The sequence below is a fragment of the Lygodium microphyllum genome, chromosome 21, assembly GCF_053477565.2.
Source record: "Lygodium microphyllum isolate KBCC chromosome 21, Lygodium_microphyllum_v1.1.10, whole genome shotgun sequence".
Classification (NCBI taxonomy): domain Eukaryota; kingdom Viridiplantae; phylum Streptophyta; class Polypodiopsida; order Schizaeales; family Lygodiaceae; genus Lygodium; species Lygodium microphyllum.
Genome location: NC_141155.1, coordinates 29,055,731 through 29,074,059, shown reverse-complemented (window position 1 = coordinate 29,074,059; position 18,329 = coordinate 29,055,731). Strand labels below are relative to the sequence as shown.

Here is an 18,329-nt window from a genome sequence, read left to right as displayed (position 1 = left end):
TGTAAGCCTCATGAGGTGTTTTTCCCTTGAGAGCCTTTGTATAGCTCCGATTTAGAATGTAGACTGCAGTATTAACAGCTTCAGCCCAAAAATTGTTAGGCAATCCCTTGCCCTTTAGCATGCATCTTGCCATCTCCACAATGGTGCGATTCCTGCGTTCCACAACACCGTTCTGCTGAGGTGTGTGAGGTGTCGTCAATTGACGCTTGATCCCTTTGCTCTTGCAAAAGCCTTCAAACTCCTTTGAGTTGAACTCACCACCACCATCTGTTCTAAATTTCTTCACACTTTTCCCTGTTTCATTCTCAACAAGTATTATCCATTCTTTAAACTTACCAAAAGCTTGAGCCTTATCACGAAGGAAGTACACCCACATCTTCCTACTGTAGTCGTCGACAATCAACATAAAATAAGAAGATCCCCTCAAGGCCTGTGTAGGCATCTTACCACACAAGTCAACATGCACCAACTCTAGAGGAGCCTGTGCTCTATTCTTGCTTTCTTGTGGAAATGCCTTTCTCTGTTTCTTGCCCATCATACAAGCTTCACATGGTTCCTTCAATTCAGTTATTGTAGGTAGGTGAGCAACCATACCTTGCTTTTGCATCTCCTTCAATACTGCAAATCCGATGTGTCCAAACCTTTCATGCCAAAGTTTACTTGTGCCCACTCCAACGGTGGCTGTAAGAGCACTTAGCTCATACAGGTTGTTCCTTCTTTCTCCTTTGCCAACAATTGTGCCAGCACTATCAATAATTTCTGCACCTGTCTTCTTGAACCTCACTTCATGACCAAGATCAGTTATGGCAGCAACTGATAAGAGATTTCTCCTGATTTCGGGAACATACAACACATTTGAAAGCTTTTTGACTTCACCATTTGTAGCAACAAAAGAAATAGTACATGTGCCCGTAGTAGGGCATTTAGCGTCATTTCCAACTGTCACAGTGATGGATTCTTGTAGAGGCTGCATAGAACTGTATAGACCTTTCTTGTTGGTCATGTAATGGGAGGCCCCACTATCCAACACCCATGAGTCAGTGGTATATTCTTCTTGCGCCGAAGAGCACACTTCCTCAATGGTCGCCATGAATAATTCCAACTCTGCTTCAGCCATATTGGCTGTCTCTTTCCCTTTACTTTTAAGGGTACCATTCTTTTCATCTGCCTTCTTGACACGACAATCTGCAATTGCATGTCCTTTCTTCTTGCAGTAGAAGCACTCTCCTTGAAACTTCTTCTTGCCGCCCTTCTTCTTTTTGTCACCATCATTTTTGGTGGAGGAAACACCTTTGCCTTTTGCATTGGCAGAGAATGCAGCATCTCCATTGCTGCTTCCTTCTCGGGCTTTCAGCCTCAACTCCTCCTCCATTAATAATGCACAAAACTCCTCAAAAGTCAAAGCTTGAGGTCTCACATGAGTATTAAGGGCAGTTACTAGTCCATCAAACTTTTGTGGATAAATCCAAAGACACCTTCGAACTAGCTCTTCGCTAGTCTTTTGTATCCCAGTGCCAGCCATCTGGTCGCGCAGATTCTTAATCCGAGTGATGAATGCTTCAACCGTCTCTCCTTCAGCAAACTTCTCCGATGCTAGTTGATTCTCCAAGTTTTGAATCCTTGTTTGGTTTCGTGTTTCATACTGACTCCTTAGTACATTCCAAGCCTCTGACCCTTTGGTTGTATACTGAATCAAAGTCAAAACACTATCAGAACAACTTGTAACTAAGGCACACAATGCATCTGCATTCCTTCGTTTCCAAGGTCGTAGAAGATTTGCATTCGGAGGAATCATCACACTAGGATTTGATGGGTCGGGGGTAGGCTGTGGTTCTGCGTCAGTCCCCAGCAAAGTCTCCAGAAGCTCATAAGAATCAAGGATAGTTGTAATTTTGAACTTCCACAAGGTGTAGTTTCTACCATCTAACTTGCCTTCACTGAAGGTTGGTGGACGAATCCTCAGTGTTTGAATAGCCGGTACAGCAACACCGCCTCCTGCACCGCTTCCAGAAGTCGACATAGTTTCTCTTTGCTGTTGAAGCCTTTGCCTCTTGCACGCTCTCCGATCTCTAGAGCCCCTTGGGCTCTGATACCATGTAAAATATTACACGGCGCAGCGAACAGAATCTGAGAAAGAGATAGAGAGTACACAACAAATAAGAGGAGAATCAGTAAATTCTTTAACTTCAAACAACTGATACAAAGATGGCTCTGTCCACCCGTGCACTTCCACTGTGTGAAGCTTAGATGGTGATCTAGACACAAGATAGGTGAAGAGCTTAAGGCTAGCTGGAACAACAACTTTGACTGGGTGAAAGATGAGTGAGAGATGGTTGCGAAGGGGTTTAGCTTTTATAGCCCGCGAAGGTCGTTAGGTCGGTGGCCTGCTGACCGACCTACCATATGAGCCTCCACTAGTCGGCCAGGGAATATTCTAGGGAATATTCCCTTTACCATCGGGCCGGGGGCGCTGCCCCCGGACCCTCGCGAGGGGGGCCGCTGGCCCCCCTTGGGACCCCCCAGCAATGTGCCTCGAGTTGCTACCAAATTAACCTCTCCATCTAACCCAAAGATTAGACCCACAATGGTCACCTTTTTGCCATCTCGTCACATAGACCTCATATGATATACAAGTCAGAACTCCACCAATGTGCGGGCTCACACTTGGCTTCTCCTCATAATGGGGGCCTTACAAATTTGAGCACCATGGATCATTGGTAGCACCTAATGAGGGTGGGGCATTGATCATATCTAACAACTTTGCATTTCTCATGATCCAACAAAACACAACACAACCTTGTCATGGCTACCCAAAAAAGAATACTTAGTCTCTCTCAACAAACTCTCTCACACACAATACAAATTGATCTTCCAGGCATCCTGCAAGTGAAGCAGCAGTTTTTCTTGGTCATATTTAATGCAAAAAATTTCCTAGACATGAATGAAGAAGCTTCATTCATAGTGCGATCTTCAGTGAGAATATCAAAGTGAGCGTATCAAAGACATCGATCTATTTTCTCAAAGTAAGGGGAAAATATTTGTTTAAAATGCTATAAATACAAAAGTAAAAATGTTTTTAATGATACACAGGACACTTGTATATTAAATTCAGAATGATTATCCATTGAGATGTGTAACTAAATTTATCATAATTCTTTACCCAGCAATCAAATTTCCATCTGCTCTCATAAAAGCTCAAATCAATTTCATCTTGTATTTTTCAACCCCTATGGAGTCTCGAAACTTGCCATATTTTGAGAATCTTAGATAAGATTTTTAGAATTCAAGAAATTTTCTTATGTTATTTGAATTTGATATACCAATAAATAATTATATTTTTCTTTAAATTGAGAGGCAGAGCCTCTATCACCATCCTAATTATGGTAGCTTTAGAATAGAGTAGCGAAAATGTCCCCTTGCTAGCTTCTAGTGATTTGTTTTTCCTCAATCACTTGTATTTGTGGCCAAGGACATTATCTCAAGTCACTCATGTTTGGCCAGGGACATAATAGCCCGTTATGTCTATGATAGACAGTATCTATGATGTCTATCTTTATATATAATCTCCAAGAAGCTATGGAACTAAATATTGAGACATAGGCATATGACCCCTATGTATGCAAGGGTGGACAAGGATAGGTGGGTGTGAATGAACTGGAGGGAAAGGGGAAACCCTAACGCTAGCCATCTAGGAGCTATTTAAATAACGTAGAGGTCACTATCAATGTAGAGGAGAGTGTACCAGTTGTACTTGTGAACAACTCATTAAGCAAGATCTTCTTCTTGTACTTGAGCTCTCTCTCTATCCCTCTTGCGCACACTCTCTTTCTCTCACTCTAATATTTCAACATGGTATCAGAGCCACCTCTAATCCCTATAGGTTCCCCAAACCTCATCTCAACCTAAGTGCATAAGAAAAGCTTCATTTTCCCATCTTGGTCTTTCAACCTCCATAGCTAGCTAACACCTACCTCCATTCGAGGAGTTGGTGTGAGCAAAGGAGGCCATATCAGCTCTTGATTTCTTATGGGAACTTATTCTCCAAGTCAAGGTGCATCAGCACGTTGTGTCAAACTTGGACATTGGAGGCATATCATGCTAACATTGCAACAGATGTAGAAAATGTGACTTTCAATCGGTCTTCACTCAAGCATCTCACTAAGTTTAACATTAGTGTTTCTAAACATTATTAATTAACCTTCTAATCACTTGATTTCTGGATATTTTTTAAATCTAGTATAAACACATTGACCATTATAACATATCATCTTATAACACGTCAAATTTAAGCGTGCTATGTATTAATGATATATTTTTGCTATGTATTAAGCGATCCGTAAGACCTTCCTATAATGGCCATGGCTTATGCCAATGTTAGACCTCAAATCCGTAAGTTTGATGGAAAAAAAATTCATCCATGGTAGGTACTAGTGAAGTATAAAATGATGGGAATGGGGCAACTGGCCCTTCATCAAAGGGACCAAGGTTATTGATCCATCAAACCCACTTGATGTAGAAGATTATGAAAGAGACCAAGCCATAATCATGCTTCATCTAGATGAATCCCTAATTCATCACATTGACTAACTCTCCATTGCAAGGAGAAATGGGATGAGCTTGAAAAGCTTTATCGTGCTACGAACACAATATTAATGAGTTTGGGAATCTCCCAATTCCCATTTTTTGAATACTAAAATGGTGGCACCCGAATAACATGTCCATAATTTTCTCAAAACCATATCATGTGATCTATCATTGGAAATCACTTGAAAAATGGAAACTATTGAGCTATAGAGTACTCGATTTGGAGTTACAGTGTTCAACTTATCACAAATCTAAAGATTTGACCACATGTCCCAAACTTATGGAAAATTTCCATATTCCCCAATATGGTGTTTACGCAAAAGAAATCTAAAATTTTCCTTAAGATCAAAATTTTGTCCAGAGTATAGGAAAGGAGAAGACCTAAGTAAGTTCATTTCTCATGGCACAACTATCCTTAGTTCAAGCTCAAATTCATGATGAATATGCCATTGCAATTCTCTTGAAATCTATAAAAAAGGTATTCCCAACCCTTGTAACGACTCTTACCAATATCCCTAATTAAATCTTGGAAAGCACCATCCAATCTTGTTTAGATTATGAGAAAAGAAGTCAGGGATCTACTTCAAGAGCCCATGAGAAACTCTTGGTTCATACTATCTCCACCAAATGCTCCTTTTGCAATAAGAAGGGACATCTTATCAGTAACTGTTGGAAAAAATATTCTGACAAAATGAAGTGCAAAAAATGTAAGAAGGCATGTCATATTACTAGTAAATGTCCCCTAGCCATCTAGAGGCTATTTAAACAACCTAGAGGTCACTCTCAATGTAGAGGAGAGTGTACCAGTTGTACTTGTAAACAACTCATTAAGAAAGATCCTCTTCTTATACGTGAGCTCTCTCTCTCCCTCTCTTGTGCACACTCTCTTGCTCTCAATTTGATATTTCACTTTGATATTCAATACCACTAAATTGAGGATTGTGTCATGCATTTCCCTTCCATAGAGGAATCCATATTGAAACTTATGTAGCATCTTTGGTCGTATGAACTTTACTCTTCATGCTTTCACCTTTGCAATGATTTTGTAGATTACATTTAAAATGTGAGGGGTCTTACCATGTTTGGTTTATCTTGAATCCAAGACTTGAGTCCTAGCTATGGTACAACCCACCACTTTCTCCTTGATTGGTATAATAGGACTTCTCTAATCTTATAGCTTGCCAAGACTAGTCTTTATGCTTGTTGTGCCAAGTCAATATGCGAGCATCTTCATCCATAATCATTGGGGAAACATCTAGCAAATCATACATCCTCTTCAAGTCATGCCATTTTTCCTTCTCATATGCAATCGTGATATTGTTTCCATGGAGTAGTCAACCTCAGTTGGCATCTTGTCCTAGGTCCCTACGAAGATGGTACACTCTTCTGAAATTTTTCCTTTCAAAGCTTCCCAAAGCCTTGATCTACATGGATGCAAACATATTTCTATATTTTTCTCTATGACATTCTTTTTCATTGGAGACATTGCTAACCAGACATAGCAATCCTTTGATGTGTTTAGGGTGCAAGAATTTATAACTAGTTGCATGTGTAATGAAACCAAGATACCTTCTGTCTTGATTGTCCTTGAAAGGCATTAATGTTTAGCTTTGAGATGGCCCTATGCATATTTTAACTTCACTACTATTTTCTTACAAATTCTAATCCTTCTATCATTGAAGCTTGGGTTTAGGATGGCCATATTTACAAGAGTAGTAAGTGAGGATAGAATATTTCAAATCTCTATATCATCATATCATAGTAAAAGAACTAGAACTAAATCAATATAAGCCTTAATTATTTTATGCATCATATGGACATGTTTGTAATCATTTCTCATGACTTATGGAATTCTTCAATTGATGGATTCACATGAGCACCAGTGACACTTTTGGAAAACTATTTTATGTGTATATTTCAGGGGGCCTTTACTTTCCTCGTTATCTCCAAACAAGGGAAAATTTTCCAGTTTTTGTACTGTCTTTTTCTCAAATGTATTAGGGTTACACAGTGGTGTCAATGGGAAAATTTTGATGCCAAAGCTCTCAAGTGGGCAAGGAGTTAAGCATCTCTCCAATTCCAGAACACTATCCACTAGCTAAGTCGTTGGGTCTCATTAGTTCACACATGTTCAATAGAGCATCCAAGAAAGTGAGATTGTAGAAGGGGGAGTGTGGGTGTACATGTCATCAATGTGACTCTTTAATTTACTCATGAGCCATGATTTACAATAAATTAAAGTCATCAAAGCTCTTCCATGTATCAAGACTAGAAATTTTAAATACTTTTGTTAAAAATGCTTCAAAGTGCATTTTTGGTACTCATCTCTACAATCTTTATCTATCAAATTTTTTAATCTACCATGAAAGTTAGGAAGAATATGCTCATGCATCATGCTCAACATCCGTTGTCGTGATGTTATGAGGACATAGTGTGAAAAAGTATGAAATGCATCATCATCTGACTTCTTTATTGATCTCTAGAGAGTCAATGTGATCTAAGCCATTAGTACTAGTGTGAGTTGCATGGATTATCCAAAAATACTAGATTTTTGGATTATTTTAGGCTATTTTTTATATTATTTATTGTAGAAATTCGAAAAATTTAGAAAAAACAACTTCTAGATTAGGATGCCGTGCAAAAAGCTAGTAGCTTTTTCAGTCAGTTAGGAGATTTTTCATAAAAAAAACAAATTGAGAAAATCGTGCGCATTGCGATCCCTGTAAACAGGTTGAAAACTGAAGATTGAACTGAAAGAAGAAGAAGGAGTGATCTGGGAGATCCATGATCAGGTCTCTTGGGGTTTTACTCCCCTTTCAGAGCCAACGGAGCCATCAGATTTGGGTTCTAAGCAGCAGAGAAGGAGCTAGAATTTTTATGCACATTTTGTTCTACAAAGAAGCACCAGGAGATCTAATGCCTGGTGATTGCTTCTGAGTAGTACAAAGATTCCAGGTTCTTTCAATACATATTGACTCAATTCATTGTGATTTGTCTTTTTAGTGTTTACCACTTGGATATTCTCTATCTTCTCTTCCATCTCCTATCTCTACTTCCTTCTACTTCTGATCCCCGATGGATTCGACCTTTCGACAAAAACCCCTCCGACATTGGTGAACGCGACGTGAAAGGTCGTCACAGAAGAAAGAAAGATAAGATGGGAGAACCTTCGAATACAATCTCCAGTGATGTTTTGCAATAGTTGGTGCAAAATATGAATATGCTTATGCAAGTAGAACAACAACAACAGGTGATGCAAGCTTCAGCTCAAACAGAAAGTCTTGTGATGAATGCTTTGAAAGCACTTGAGCGTGAGATGAAGTTATTCAATGGCAGGAATGTATCTGCATATGTACATACCTATGCTCAATAGATGGAATTCTTTAGAGTGGCTCAATCTACATGGAGCTGGTATTTTGTACGTGTTACTATTCATGAACTGAAAGCATGGATTACTGAATTATACTTGCAGGATGCAGACTGGGTAGCCTTCAAGAAGCCCCCCACCCCCCCTCCGCGGCGGTCCTAAGGAGAAAGGAAAAGGCCTTAACGGCATGGACATAGAGAGAGAGAGAGAGAGAGAGAGAGAGAGAGAGAGAGAGAGAGAGGTCTCTCGAGCTATTAAAGTCCATAGCTTGAGGAGTTTGATGATCAAAGCACTCAATGTCAAAGCATAGGAAGAAGGAGAAGCACGGAACCCAAGAGAAGCACTTTGGACCCAAAGCATCCAATTGCAAGTGCAACGTCTGTTCCACTCACACCACAAGCTTTCCAAGTACTATCTAAATCATTAAGTAGGTTATCACATTAATAAGTTCGTTGAGACTGGGCTCCAAAATTGAAATTATTGCAATGACTTCTTGGAACTGATTGATAAACCTATATTATAGTTACTATATGGTAATCCTATGCCCTTGTCATAGAAATCCATTTGCATTGGAATCAAGAGACCCAAGAAGGGTAAACCTGAACATAAGTCTCTAAAGTAAGTTGCTATGCAATCTTAGTCAATCAACAAGAGCCTTAGAAGTCAAACCTAGTATTGGGAGGTAAACTTACTCTAGCATCAACACTAAGGAGAAAAATTAGAACCAAACCTCCCAGGAAAACATCTAAATTTGTGAGAATCCTTAAGTTAATCAAATTCAGGGTATTACTCCAACTTAATAACTGAGTATGAGTCCCTTGTTGATGGCCAAATATAATTGTTTTTAAAATTTATATTGAGTGCTTATAAGGATGTGCTATTATGCAAAGACTATCACTATGAGATTGTGAGAAAACCTAGAAAAAATGGTTTCTACATGCGTGCTTATTCATTCAGTATTCTTAAGATATTGTTTCTTATAAATTCCCTTTCAATATATGGAATGTACAAATTAACCTAAATAAGTTCACAAGTAGAATTTGTGGTTGGCTAACAAGTATGTACCAATAACCTATGTATTAATCCCTAAGATAATTATACTCCTCGGGAGATTAGGGCTATGGACTATATCATTCCTTGTAAAGCATTCAAATGAAATTTTTTTGGTTTATGTCAAAATATCTTGATATATACTTTGTTGCTAGTTAAGAGTAAATTGTTTGCCTTAACTCTCAGTTGAAATGAAGGAACTCCTTGAGGGGGAGAGTTTGCTTGTTTTAAGGCTTAACATACATGCAAGGGTTTGCTTACGACTAAAAATAGGATGCCTTGACCGTCTGATAGCTACTATGTTTATTAATCCTATTTGAGAATTGGGCTAGATATGAACAACAACTCCAGGCCTCAAAGTAGAGAGCTCAAGGGATTAGGAAAACTCGAGTCAAAGTAAAGACCACTACTTTTATACTTGTTGGGAAGGAGGTTGGGTTATCGATCAATGTAAGTGATCTATAGAACTTACGTCTTGTATAGTGTTTGAAACCTTGACATATGCCCTAGCTAAAGGAAGGAAGTATTAAGTAAAATTTTTCATAGCATTGCTCTTGGGTCCCAAGGGGGAGAGCGAATATGCAGATGGAAATGTTATCTTGTCTATGCTTGCATTGTTTGGAAAAATACAATTGGTTGTTGGTTGATCTAACAACATCCTCAATGATTTTACATTCAACTGATTGTTGGATTGTGGTTTGGATGATTATTCCAAGTGCTTGTGATTTATGGTAAATTCATGGCAGGGGTCTATAATGACAAGTTGCCATGGGATAAATGAATGTTTTCTTGGAAGATGATATTAGATTGATTGCCTTGATTGTGTTTGATTCTTAATTGGATTAATTAAGGAAATGATATTTTTGCATGGGTGGATCATCTCCAAGGTCACCGCATTTCAACCCGAGAAGGGCACTACTCGATTCACGGGCCGAAGGTTGAGTGGTGAAAAGGCCAACCACGAAAAGTGTGTCTTACTTCTAGGCCGCTTGGGGTCAGATGGAGCTCTTGACACCCCTTGCCTAGTCTGGAATAGAGTTTAATATTTCCACGACCCCAATGTCTATGGCATTAGAAGATCCTATTCTGGATAAAGGGTGAAAATTATGGTGCCATGTGATTTGGACCGGGTATTTTTGTGGGACAGAAGGGATACATAATTTCTCATGTATGGACAAGAGACAAAGATTAACATAAAGATAAGTTAAGGAATTTGTTTGAACTTGTTTATCAAAGGATGCTTGCTTTGTATTCATGTTTGTGTCATAAATTAAGCGAATGAACCCTATTCCTTAAATTGCTTAATTTAGAAAGATGATTTTAAATGTTACCATAAATGTGATAGGACCTAATTAGAAAACTAAAGCTATCACCATAAATGTCATCATAAATGTGATAGGACCTAGTTAGAAAACTAAAGCTATGACCATAAATGTCACTATAAATGTTATAGGACCTAATTAAGGAAGCTGATTTTAAATATCACCATAAATGTGGTAGGACCTAATTAGAAAACTAAAGCTATCAAGGCAAGCGGGTGGGAAAAACTCCCAACCGTGGGTTTGTCCTATGGCAGGGTTGGCCCCAGAGAATTGGGAGGCTTCTCACAAGGTTTTACCATCGTGACCTTTAGGGAGTGCTAGGTTAGAACCTGATTCACGTCGTTTTAGGGGGCCGGAATGAGACTATGCCCTACTACAAACAAAGAGGTTGAGCAGTGCATCCCTCTTTTTTCCCATTGTCTTTGAACCAAGTCCAGCATGGATCTTCTTCAACTTGGATATCTGTTTGTAAAGTAGGATATCTAGGACACCACACTAGAATGTTGTCAGGAGACCTTGACCCCTAGGAACAAAAATTTAAGGTCAATCCTAGTGGATTCGGTCAGGAACATTCCGTTGTGAGGCAGACTTGAAAAAACCTAGGCAACAAACCATGGAACATTCCATGGGAGTGCCAGGCAGCGACGTTTAGATTCGTTTCTCTCGGTGGACCACTAAAACGTGCTTGGATGACGCGAGGACGTTACAGTTGTTATCAGAGTGAAATTTCGTAATGATATGGGATTGATTTATGTATGGTTTGTAGACATATCTTAAACAGAATAACTTAAATGGTATGGCTTGATTGTCAAGCATCTTCTACACCCACGAATGCTAACATGCAACAGAAGAAATTTCTTCTTAACCAATTTAACATACCCGAGTTTGATGGAGAAGTGATACACATCACATCCAAGGTGGAGATATGGATTGAGTCAATGGATGACTATCTCTTTACTACTGTGGGAATTGCCTCTATCAATCAAGAAATGATAGCCAAACTTAAGTTAGTTGGACAGGCTCAGTTATGGTGTAAGAAATGGTGCAAAGATCAAGGTATTTCCGAAGCCAATTTCACTTGGGCTCAGCTGAAAGATGTTGTACGCAGACGATACCTTCGGTCAACCTACCAAATTTTGAGAATGAATGAAATCTTCAAGCTAAAGCAACTGGATTTAACTTTGGAAGCTTACTACTCAAAGTTTGTTACCCTACTAAAATATGCACCCCCTATGGATATTACACAACAAATATCCAAGTTTTTCTATGGTCTAAACACTCATTTGAATCACCGTCTTGAAGCAACGCGCCCAACAGGCTTCCAAGATGCATTACTTCGAGCAAAGCCAATCACGCAAGAACTTAATTCGAGCAATTGCAACAAAGGTCCTAATATCAGGGGGCGAACGTATGGAGAGATAGGGCACACCTATAGGAGATGTCCCTACTGTCAATGCTTCCACTGCAATGAGCTAGGACACATCCAAGCAGACTGCCCCCCGAAAGATATTGAGCCTCCAAGAAGATCAACCTACACATGCGCAATCTATGGATATATAGAGGAATCAAATGAAGACAAAGACCTAGAGCCCACCTACACATGCGCAATCTATGGATATATAGAGGAATCAGATGAAGATAAAGACCTAGAGCCCACCACATCTTTTCAGGATGAACATCACATTTTATTGACATGTAATATAACTTGTATTAGAATAAATCCTACTCTTGTATCTATGATTAATTGCAATAATATGATTTGCACTACTTCAGTCATTAAGAGTAGTGTAGTGGGGACTCATGGTGTTGAATGTATGGTACTTGGGACTCTTGTTGAGTTTGCAAATCATTGTAAGCAGATCACTGGCCATGTATATGGTATAGTCAGTTGTCTAAGGCTTTTACATCATAAAAAGGTTAAACATTGTTGATTTGGACCAATAGAGACTATGAGACATGGTGCTAGCATTCCAAAACTGTTCTAGAAAACCTATTACAGCAAAAGGGAATTGGAGCAATTAGCTAGAACCTCATACTCCATTAAGAAGAGGGTATTTTCCCCTTCAAATAGATTTAGAAGTATCCCCAATCAAAGCTCCCATTGGAGAGTTATTGGTGCGCAGATCGGATGCTGTATGCTCGCGTAGTGAATGCCAGAAGGTCCCCAAGAACAATGAACTCTACTTTTTGCACAAGTTACAAGGTAAAAAGCATGAACGACAAGAGCAAGAGACCAATTGGGTGCAATCTCCCCCCATGCATTGTGTGAGTGCTTCACAAAGTATGTATTTTATGTATATTTCATCTTCATGCTCAATAATAGCCCAATTTATAAAAATATAGCAAGCTTTTAGCTTTTGAGTTTGCTTTTACACAAAAATAGGAATAAAGCTAATGGACGGTGCCCAAAGAGTCTGGCACGCCCAATACAATGTCCAAATAGAAATAACATAACCGTGCGCCCATGCGCATACAAAATAATAATAAATAATCGATGCCTCAATAAATAGGCATGACAAAATATAGGCGTGGCACCTATCAAAATATAATCCATAAATCGAATACTCGCTATCCTCCAATGCTTTCCTCCGCCACTGCTGCTATCTCTACACATCAACTGAAGCATTCACAATCGTTAGTAAAATAATACAATTAAACCGACAAAAGTGAATACCTAGCAGTCTTCAGCTATATAAATAAATCAACTGGTTAGAAATAAATCCTAACCTTAATTTATTACGAGTGCGCACTCTAAACTCATAAACGTTTATTAATTTAATATGCATTTTGCGGAATCACCCATGTACACACTAAATTAATGAAACGCCCAAAAAGGACAGCGTCCCCATCAACTTCTTGCACAAAGAATCCACTTTGTGTATGAGCCCCGGTCATTAAAGTTTACGGAATCCACCGTAAAACCTCACGGAATCCACCGTGAAATATGCCTCCTAGCATTAATTATAGCCACTTTTGAGTGTAATGGTCCTGTAAGGGGACATCAGACTGCAATCGCCTTCTCTACAGCCATAGAAAGTTACTCATAGCCAATTCAAAAAATTTTATGTAATAAAACTCTTTGCATAACCTTGTATAGGGCACTCTCTCATTTATTTTCAATCAAAAAGCTCATGGATCAAAGCTCCCTAGCTAAAAATATCTCAGATTTTGTGCAAGAGGGTTTATTTGGACAACACTCAACATGGTAGGACAAAGAGGCAAGGCAGAGGCCCATGAGGAGTCTCAATGTAAAATTAGGGATTCTCAGGCATCATTGAATGACCCTAGATCCATCCAAGAGGATCATGAGGAGATGCATGAAGAAATGCCCCTCAATTGGACCGTTACTCTATGCTTATTCACACATTGTGCCAACATAAGAATCATCATGCTAAGAGACATAGAGAGATGATGGCCATGATGTCTAGGCTGATGGAGCAAATGACCACTCTCATATCGATATTGGCAACCCTCTTGATGCAAGAAAAAGAGCATCAGTCTAATATTGAGGCCAATCAACCTCCTCCCTTCTTGGAGATCGTGTATGGCCAGCAAGGCATGATTCGGACATGCGGTATTCCCTTCAACACCTATGAGACAAGTGAGTCCTCAACAAGGCATGATGAGTCCATCCTTCCATTTCCCATTACCAATCTGTTCAACCCTTCCACAAGATAGTGGCCACTAGAAATGGTAGCTACATGCATGCCCAAAATCATGGATAGCCCACTCTCCATAGGGTGCTTATGGACAGCATGGGATGTATGGGCAGTATGTCCCAGATGGTATTCATGGGCAGCAAGGCCCTTATGGGCAATATGTCCCACATGGTAATCATGGGAAGCAAGGGCCTTATGGACAATGTGGCTAGCATGGCCGTCATGGACATCATATACATAGGCAACATCGATCACATGGAATGTATGGGCAGCAAGGCACTAATGATCCATGACATAATCATTTTTACCAATTTTAATGGACAATCCCCATCCTTGACAAACTTGGAAGAGTGGACTTCTAAGCTAGATGCTTATTTTCACATCTACCCACACACCAATGAGGAAAATATCATTTTCATCTCTCATCGTTTAGAGGGTGATAGCATTATATACAAAGGGAAAATTAGCAATTCTATGATTAGGATGACTTTAAGATGCATATGGTGTAGGTATGTGTGTCCCCCGGTAGAAAAGGAATGGTTGGCAAGAAGATGGTACCTACTTGATCAGCATATCTTATGAGGGTATATAAATTACTTCACAAACTTGACAATGTACATTGTAGAGCCTACTAGTGGTGCAGGGTTGTATAAGTATATTTATTTGCTAGAACCAAGCCTTTCAAATTTGATGTAATGGTCAAAAGCCATCCACCTTGTTTGAGGCCATAGAGTTGGTTGAAAGATATGGCCAAAAGTACCACAAGAGTGATAATTTACAGTCTAATTTTGGACAGCAAAGAAACCACGTAAGGTAGGGCCAATATGGTAGGATTTATCATAGCACTAATGTGGCTAGTGGCAGCCCCAAAATACCTACTTTTTCCACTTTTAATAGTGATAGAAAACATGGTAATTTTGGGCAAACAACCAACCCAAAGGAAGACACTAAGTATGCTATAAACAAACCACGCAATGCATCAGCCCCAAGTGGTCAGAAATTTATTCTACTAGAAGTGGTTGAGGAAAGAAAAGCTAAGGGTTTATGTTTCAGATGCAGGGACAAATATACAACCAATCATGATTCTCAATGTTCTTATTTAACCAATCAAGTTTCATAGCATGCATGTCTTGAAAGATTATGAATATGAGGATGAGGACTTGATTATACTTGATATGGGACCCATTGATTTTGTCTTGGGTTGAAAATAGTTGAAACAATTGGGCAAAATTGCTATGGATTTCTCTCAGCTTTACATGGAATTTGTGATGCATGGATAGCTTACACACTTAGAGGGGATTAGGAATAACGCAGATTTTTAGCTAATTATAGCAAAGCAATTGAAACGGGAGTTTAAGATATACTCACAAATCTTTATCTTGCATTTAAAAAAGGATGTTTCATATCAGCCTACTAAATTAACCAAGGATGCAACCTTTGTTAGCTATATATAGTCTGTTAACTATATATAGTCTGTCTATATATAGCGCCCCAGGTTCCCTCTATATATTCCTATCATGTGTGCTGAGTTGACACACTTCTGGGGTTCCACTTCAAGTGTCTCATATCTCTCTTCTCTCCTCTCTTCCTTACGTCTATTGTCTTCCTCACAATTTCCAACATGGTATGAGAGCGATGCTGACGACACAATCGCATTGAGGAGGTCGGTTTGATTTGCCGTGCACCTTTGTATAACAGCAGACCCTTCGCGATGGAGGTTTTGTGTTACTACTACACCACCATTATTATAGCCGGGATGGGGTTCTTCACGGACGCGTATGATCTGATCTGCGTGTCAACGATGACGAAGCTGCTCGGGCGCATCTACTTCACGATGGCCGACGCGACGCAGCCGGGCACACTGCCGCCAGGCTTGAACGCGGTCGTGAACGGGATCGCCCTTCTGGGGGCCTTCGTCGGGCAGCTTTTCTTCGGCTGGCTGGGCGACAAGCTGGGTCTACGGCATCACGGCCATGCTCATGATCTTCAGCTCCATCGCCTCGAGCCTCTCCTTCGGACATCGGCCGCAGGCGGTTATCGGGACGCTGTGCCTCTTCCGCTTCTGGCTGGGATTCGGCATCGGCGGGGACTACCCCCTCATCGCCTCGAGCCTCTCCTTTGGACACCGGCCGCGGGCGGTAACGGGACGCTGTGCTTCTTCCGCTTCTGGCTGGAATTCGGCATCGGCGGGGACTACCCCCTCTCGGCGACCATCATGTCGGAGTGCGCCAACACACGGACGAGAAGAGCCTTCGTCGGGGCAGTCTGCGCCAACCAGGGGTTCGGCATCCTGGTGAGCGCCGCCGTGGCCATGATCACGGCCGCGGCTTGGATCTCCCGGCAATAAAAGAAGAAAATACGTTTTCTGTGTCGAGGGGGATTTCTTTGTTTTTAATCCCCTCGTGAAGCACAAGCAAGTGGATCTCACCAGTGTTAGCTCCTTTTACACAGAGCACCAGAAGAGTCCCTTCTCTCAGCAGCCTTGGGACAGTGGCAGCCTTTGGTTCAAATTCCTGGTTGGCGCTGTAGCCAGAAGCCCATGGGAAGATTTCCAGGCACAACGCAAAATCCATGGTATTATCGGCCTCTGTCACTGCCCTTCTTCGCCTGACACGGTTGCTGTCTATGATCAGTTCATTACAATGTGCAAAGCTTACCCTTCAGTCCTAGTCAAACGCATGTTGGCCTTGTTTCCTGGTGATACACATCAGGTTGATCAAGAGGAAAAGAAACGGCAATTTTTGGTGCGGCTGAAGGTCAATCGGCAATTGGCCTCCAAATATGCCACCTAGTAAGATTTTTAATAATCTCCTTGACGTCTTTTTGTGATGTAGTAGCTCTTATACATGGTAACTAGGTACAGCGTCTAGGTCGCTGGTTGCGTGACCAAATCTTGATGATGAAAATTGTGTCATGAATCTTTGCCTTGAAGAGGAGGTTATGTTCTTGACTAACTAATTGCTAGTTGACAGCACCCATATGACATCCAAGGTTGGCTCTACTTGATAGTATCGTACTAGTTCCCCTCCAACTAATTGTGTAGCGTCACAAGATCATATACAATGCTCCCATAGGCTTCTCTAGAAAATATGAAAGGTTTTGTGATGTTATATGCATTGCCGCGTCTTTGATGTGAGGGGATCTAGTCCACTTTGTCTTGCATCAAGATGTGTTTGTCAATATGTGCTTTTTTTTTGGGCAATTGAATTGTTTTTTTTTAATAAATTGATGAGGGAGATTAGCTTCACTTTCCTAGATCCTAGTCCAAGTCATCCAAGGCTTGATTCTCTTACATCTTGGATATTTCACAAAGCTATATATGGATTAAGTTGCCATTGACATCTTATTATTGGGATCCTTCTTCAAGGAGGTCAAATAAAGCTAAATCCATGTTGCTCTTTGTGTAGTGTTAGTTAGCCATTCTCATGCATGATGAATGTCTCTAGGGAAATCTTTGACTTTGCCTATTGCAATGCTTCATGATGATCGTCCTCGTTTGTTATTCCATTGATGAGTGTCTATATTCTAGCTGATGATACATTGTTTCATTTATATTCTTTCCAACTAATGAGGGTCTATATTCCAGCTATTGACACATTATTTTGTTTATATTCTTTCCAGTTGATGAGTGTCTATATTCTAGCCGATGACAAATTATTTTATTTATATTCTGTTCATGGGGCCCCACATGTGTTGTGTTGTCTATAGAGCGGCATCGCGAACCATCTCTATAGACCTTATGTTATTCTAATGTCACTGTAACCTTTTTCTTTAAGTTTTGATGTGACAGATATACTGCTTACATCCCAAGTTCAATTGAAGGAATTTCTTGGAGATTTTATCTTTTGCAATGATGTCGCTTATCCTTATTTTACATGTTGTATATTTAGGAATGATAAAGCTCTTTTGATGCCTCTAAATAAGGTGTTGTAATTCAAGAATGTGATGCCTATGAATAGGCTCTTGTAAGTTCAACTTTGTAATTTTATATTTTGAATATTAGTATAACGGTAGGCCTATATAGAGCGGTGGGTTTTTCCCTTGAGGCCCCAAGGGTTTTTTCATCCATAGTAAGGGACCTTTATTTGAGCGGGGGTGTTAGCTATATATAGTCTGTTAGCTATGTATAGTCTGTCTATATATAGCGCCCTAGGTCCCCTCTATATATTCCTATCATGTGTGCTCAATTGACACACTTCTGGGGTTTCACTTCAAGTGTCTCATATGTTGAGTGTGAAATATGTTGGTTTTTGGGTTGATTTTTGTTATTTTTTATGATAAATAGTTGTTTATTTTGAAGTGTTTGGATAAGTTTGAAGGATTTTTAATGGTTTTTTATGAGGATGT

At 40.0% G+C, this 18,329-nt stretch overlaps 1 pseudogene; it reads left to right on the top strand.

Annotated features, from left to right (window-relative positions):
• The first annotated feature begins 15,693 nt into the window (after nt 1–15,693).
• On the top strand, nt 15,694–16,774 carry LOC148017851 (low affinity inorganic phosphate transporter 1-like; annotated as a pseudogene).
• The last annotated feature ends 1,555 nt before the right edge of the window (nt 16,775–18,329 follow it).